At 35.4% G+C, this 6253-nt stretch overlaps 1 non-coding gene across 1 annotated transcript; it reads left to right on the top strand.

Annotated features, from left to right (window-relative positions):
- The first annotated feature begins 5681 nt into the window (after positions 1 to 5681).
- Positions 5682 to 5843, top strand: LOC123825329. Its single transcript, XR_006786875.1, has one exon. It is a non-coding gene; the product is annotated as a U1 spliceosomal RNA (small nuclear RNA).
- Positions 5844 to 6253: the final 410 nt, after the last annotated feature.

The raw sequence follows: 6253 nt of genomic DNA on the forward strand, positions 1-6253 counted from the left end.
GCTGAGGGTGCTGGGAACCCAGGGAGGTCTCCCAGTTGAGATGGAGTATTAACTGGGAAGAACCAGAGGACTGCCTGAGCCATGGACTTCTATTTCCTTTCCTGAGATACAGTACTCTGGACTGCGCAAAGGGGGAAGGAAGGAAGGACTGTGTCTGTTTGTGGGTGTTTTTTAGGGACTTTGGGATTTTTGATAAAGACATTAGGTCACTACTTTAAGTCTGTATAGCATTAAATAAACATTTCCTTTCCTTTTCACGAATCTCTGGCATTGAGAGACGTCTTTCCTAGGGCGGCAGACATAACGGACCTGGGGCCTTCTTTCAATAATAGTATATTGTCCCATGCCCCCCTTGTTGTGTTCTGTAACGGAAGGAAGGAAGGAAGGAAGGAAGGAAGGAAGGAAGGAAGGAAGGAAAAGGAGAAAAAAGGAAAGAAAGAAACACTGGTTCTGCTTTTAGGGGTAAGTAGACCTTTTAGACTAAATGCTGCTAATGTGAAATCTTTACAAATATACTGTAAATTTACTCTGTTAATTTGTTAATTTGTAGTAGATATTTATTAATCCAATAGAGTTGTGGCAGGAAGGCCAAAGTTCTGAGAAACACTCATTTCTTATGCTCAAGATACTTAGGAGTTTAAGAGTTAGAAGATTATCATAAGAATATTATTTTTAAAACTACTGGTAGATGACTTTTTGTTTAGATTCAAGGTCTCTAATCTCTTAGTAATCCATATCCTCTAGTAGGAATCTGAGAATCACTTAAAAATGTCTTTACAAGATCATTTCAGCCTGATCAGTATTCAAAGATAATCCAGTCTCCCTCTTCGTTAAGAAGAAATATTCTATATAACCTGGTTCTCTCCATCTCATAATGACCTCTACCTGGATTTCAAAAGAATGGCTATGGGAAACTGGCATTTATTAACAGATATTCCTTTCTAAAATCCTCACTGAGTGCTGTGCTAGGAGCTGGGTATGCAATGAAAACTTTTTTTAAAAACTCCAGTCGTTGGGCATATGAACTGTGCTATACTCTTTTTTTCTTTATTTTTATTGTTGATGCTATTATATATGTCGCCATTTCCCCCACCTCTGCCTGCCTCCACCAAGCCCCAGACCCTCCCCTTTCCTCTGGCCATCATCACAATGTTGGCTGTGTCTATGAGTTATGTAAATACATTCTCTGTCTAATCCCTTCACCTTCTTTCATCCAGTGTCCCCCACCCTCCCTCTCCTCTGACAGCTGTCAATCTGTTCCATGTGTCCATGGCTCTCTTTCTATTTTGTGTGTTAGTTTATTTTGTTCATTAGATGCCACATATAAGTAAGAACATATGGTATTTGTCATTGATAAGAATGCAAACTGGTAAAGCCACTCTGGAAAACGGTATGGAGCATCCTCAGAAAATTAAAAATAGAACTTCCTTTTGACTCAGTGATCCCATTTCTGTGAAGGTATCTTAAGAAGCCTGAAATACCAAATCTAAATATATGCACCCCTAAGTTCATAGCATCATTATTTACAATAGTCAGTATCTGGAAACAGCTCAAGCACACACCAGTAGATGAGTGAACAAAAAAGCTGTGGTACCTTTACTCAGTGGCATACTACATATCTGTAAAAAGGGGCCCTGGCTGGTGTAGCTCAGTGGATTAAGTACAGACTGCAAACCAAAGGGTCATCAGTTCGATTCCCAGTGGGGCACATGCTTGGGTTATGGGCCAGGTCTCCAGTGGGGCCCATGTGAGAGGTAACCACACACAAATGTTTTTCTCCCTCTTTCTACCTCCCTTCTCTTCTCTCTAAAATAAATAAATAAAATCTTCAAAAAAAAAAAAAAGGAACACTTACCTTTTGCAACAGCATGGATAAACCTGGAGATTATTATTTTAAGTGAAATAAACCAGTGCGTGAAAGACAAATACACTGTGCTATCTTCAACCTCAAATGGTTTACCTTTTGTTATCTCCAATTCTCATAATTCTTTACTTAGGTATTATCACTCCCAAGTTATAGGTGGGAATAGAAGTGAATGACTAGTTAATGCTTGTATAGTTAGTAAATAGACCTTGGATCCAAAGTGTCCCTTTTGCTACACAATACCAGTATTCCACTTAGAGTTCTTAAGCCTCAGTATCTATATATTAATTTGAGGACTATAATTATCTAATGTCTAATATTTATATAATCTGAGATATGAAAATATTTTAACTTTAAACTATTGTTTATGTTCTGGGTTTGACAAGGGGAAGTTATAACTCCAATGTGTGCTCCTTATTTAAAACATTTATGATGTCACTTTTTGCCTATGGGTCACTAACATATTATCCTTTTACATCTAAGTTTATATTTTTAACTTACACATTTAGTTGTTAAATCTATATGAAGTCAACCTTTCTAAGAAGGTGTTAGGTAGAGATTCAGATTTACCTTAGCCTCATACTAAGTCAATTTTCAAAAATATAGCCAACAAATATTCTTTTGCAATAGAAAAAGTTTTCTCTATAATCCTCTTTTTCTGAATTTTGTTCCCTAGATAGATGTTTACTTTTGTTTGCTTTCACAATTTGTAGTTGTTTATTTAGAGTAACAGAAATATATTGGGGGTTTTACAGGAATTTTTATAGGTAGCAAAAAATGGAAGCTCAAAAATTCTCCTGAAGTCAGTAAATACAATTTGAGTAAACATCAGCTTTGAAGCTTGTTAGCTTGCATGGATTACCATATTTATTTTATTTTCATTCTCTTGGGATGCTTTAACTATCTGTTTAGTGATATAGCTAGGGAATTATTTTTATACTTTATTTTCCTCTACTTTTAGTTGTTTTTAGTGAAGATTTTAAGGATGCTAAATTCATCATACCAACTCAAATAGTCCTATAAGTCCAAAAAAGTCCTATAAGTTCTTCTTTAGGTTTTGTTAAATTCCTTTTTTTAAATTTTCTTTCATCCCAGATTTTTGAATTATATATTAACATCCTTATTTCCAGGCTTTCTTTTTATTTTATTTTTTTAACATTTTTTACTGTTCAAGTACAGTTTTCTGCCTTTTCCCCCCACCCCTCCCCACCATCTCAACCCTCCCCACGTCCCTCCCCTGATCCCACCCCCCTTGTTATTGTCCATGTATACTTTACAGTTGTTCCTGCAAACCCTTTACCCTTTTCCCCCATTATCCCATCTCCCCTCCCCTCTGGTCACTGTCAGCCTGTTCTCTATTTCAATGTCTTTGGTTATATTTTGTTTGCTTGTTTGTTTTATTGATTAGGTTCCTGCTAAAGGGGAGATCATATGGTATTTGTCTTTTATTGACTGGCTTATTTCACTTAGCATAATGTTCTCCAGTTCTATCCATGCTGTTGCAAAGGGTAGGAGCTCCTTCTTTCTTTCTGCTGCATAGTATTCCATTGTGTAAATGTACAATACTTGTTTCATCCATTCATTTACTGATGGGCATTTGGGTTGCTTCCAGCACTCGGGTATTGTACATTGTGCCGTTGTGAATATTGGGGTGCATAGGTTCTTTTGGATTGGTGTTTCAGGGTTTTTAGGATATAATCTTGGCAGTGGAATTTCCAGGTCAAAAGCAATTACATCTTTAGTTTTCTGAGGAAATTCCATACTGTTTTTCATAGTGGTTGCACCAGTGTACAATTCCACCAACAGTGCACTAAGGTTCCCTTTTCTCCACAACCTCACCAACACTTGTTATTTGCTTTGTTTATGATGGCCATTCTCAATGGTGGGAAGTGGTATCTTCATTGTGGTTTTAATTTGCATCTCTCCGATGGCTAGTGATGCTGAGAATCTTTTCATATGTCTCTGGCCCTCTGTATATCCTCCTTGGGGAAGTGTCTGTTCAAGTCCTTTGCCCATTTTTTACCTCCTTGGGGAAGTGTCTGTTCAAGTCCTTTGCCCATTTTTTAATTGGGTTGCTTGTCTTCTTAGAGTGGAGCTGTGTGAGTTCTTTACATATTTTGGAGATCAAACCCTTGTCTGAGGTGTCATTGGCAAATATGTTTTCCCATATAGTTGGTTCTCTTTTCATTTTAATTCTGTTTTCTTTAGCCATGTAGAAGCTTTTCATTTTGATGAGATCCCATTTATTTATTATTTCCTTTATGTCCCTTGCTTTAGAGGACATATCGGTGAAAATATTGCTGTGTGGAATATCAGATTTTCCTATGTTCTCCTCTAGCACTTTTATGGTATCGCGACTTATATTTAAGTGTTCTATCCATCTTGAGTTTATTTTTGTTTATGGTGTAAGTTGGTGGTCAGGTTTAATTTTTCTGCATTTGGCTGTCCAGATGTCCCAGCACCATTTGTTGAAGAGGCTATTTTTACTCCATTTTATGCTGCTTCCCCTTTTGTTGAATATTAATTGACCATAGAGATTTGGGTTTATTTCTGGGCTCTCTGTTCTGTTCCATTGGACTATGTGTCTGTTCTTATGCCAGTACCAGACTGTTTTAATTATAGTGGACTTGTAATACAGTTTGATATCGGGTATTGTAATTCCCCCTACTTTACTCTTCTTTCTCAAAATTGCTGCAGCTATTTGGGGTCATTTATGGTTCCATGTAAATGAATTGTATCTATAAATCACTTTGGGTAGTATGGACATTTTGATGATGTTAATTCTTCCAATCCATGAACATGATATATGCTTCCATTTATGCATGTCTTAATTTCTTTCTTCGGAGTTGTGTAGTTTCTGAGTATAGGTCTTTTACTCTCTTGGTTAGGTTTATTGTTAGGTACTTTGTTTTTCTTGCTATACCAAATGGGATTTTTTCCCCTGATTTCTGTTTCTGGTATTTCATGTACAAATTCTGGTGTTGGTGTACACAAATGTCTTCAATTTCTGAATATTGACTTTGTATTCCACTGCTTTGTCAAATTCACTTCTTAGCTTAAGTAGTTCTTGGGTGGAGTCTATAGGGTTTTCTGTATAAACTATCATGTCACCTGTAAACAATAACAGTTTTACTTCTTTCTTTCCAGTTTGTATGTCTTTTGTTTCTTTTCCTTTTCTGATTGCTGTTGAGGACTTCCAATACTATATTGAATAGAAGTCAAGAAGGCAGACATCCTTGTCTTGTTCCTGATCTTAGTGGGAAAGCTTTTAGTTTTTGTCCATTGTGTACGATGTTGGTTGTATGATTTTCATATATGGTCTTTATTATGTTAAGGTATGCTCCCCCTACTCCCACTTTGCTGAGTGTTTGTAGCATAAATCAGTGATGTACCTTATCAAATGCTTTCTCCACATTTACTGATATGATCATGTGATTTTTACCTTTCCTTTTTATGTGATATATTATGTTTACTGATTTGTAAATATTGTACTATCATTGCATCCCTGGGATGAATCCCACTTGATAATGATGTGTGATCTTTTAATGTATTGCTGGATGTGGTTTGCCAATATTTTGTTGAGGAGTTAGCATCTATGTTCATCAGTGATATTGGCCTATAGTTTTCTTTTTGTTAACATTTATCTTTTCCTATTGTGATTTTTAAAACTTAATTGAATAAGCCTTGCCTTTAAGTAACTTTAATTTTTCTATATGTATTGGTCCAGTTAATGCCAAAATGTTATTTTGCTATTTTATAGTTATAATCCTTTCCTTGAACATTTAATTTATCCCCATTTAAAATTTTCTTAGATTGTATACTTACCTGGTAAGGGAGATACCATGATTATGAAGGTGGTTTTCCCAGTGTGAGGCTCATTCATTGCACTCTGGATGTGCTGACCCCTGAGATTTCTCCAAATGTGGGAAACTTGACTACACAATTTGTGGTAGTGAGGACTGCATTCGCGCTTTCCCCTGAAAAAAAAATTTTTAGATAGTTAGTTTCTTTGTTTTATCTGTTTCCTTGTTTTTGCAATTGTGATTAAAATAATATATGTTTATATTATCTTAACAGTTGATTTTATACTTTTAATACATTGTAATAAACTCTAAATTTACTTAATGTCTTTATTCTTATATATTGTTTATAAATCTTCTACATCAACTTATTTTTGACACATCCTCCAATTAGGATTTATTAAAATGATAATCAATTTACCTAAACTTCTTTCTGTTACTTTGTTCACTGTGGCTTTTTCTGGTACTTCTGTTTTAAATATTTTTCTTACTGTAATTTATCCTGGTTTTTTTTTCAGTGAATATTTATGAATTCTAAACTTATAGCCTTTTAATGTCTTCAAATAACTTTTGCCCTCAGTTTTGGAGA

This window comes from Phyllostomus hastatus, unplaced genomic scaffold, assembly GCF_019186645.2.
Source record: "Phyllostomus hastatus isolate PE091 unplaced genomic scaffold, TTU_PhHast_1.1 phas_contig_62, whole genome shotgun sequence".
Classification (NCBI taxonomy): Eukaryota; Metazoa; Chordata; class Mammalia; order Chiroptera; family Phyllostomidae; genus Phyllostomus; species Phyllostomus hastatus.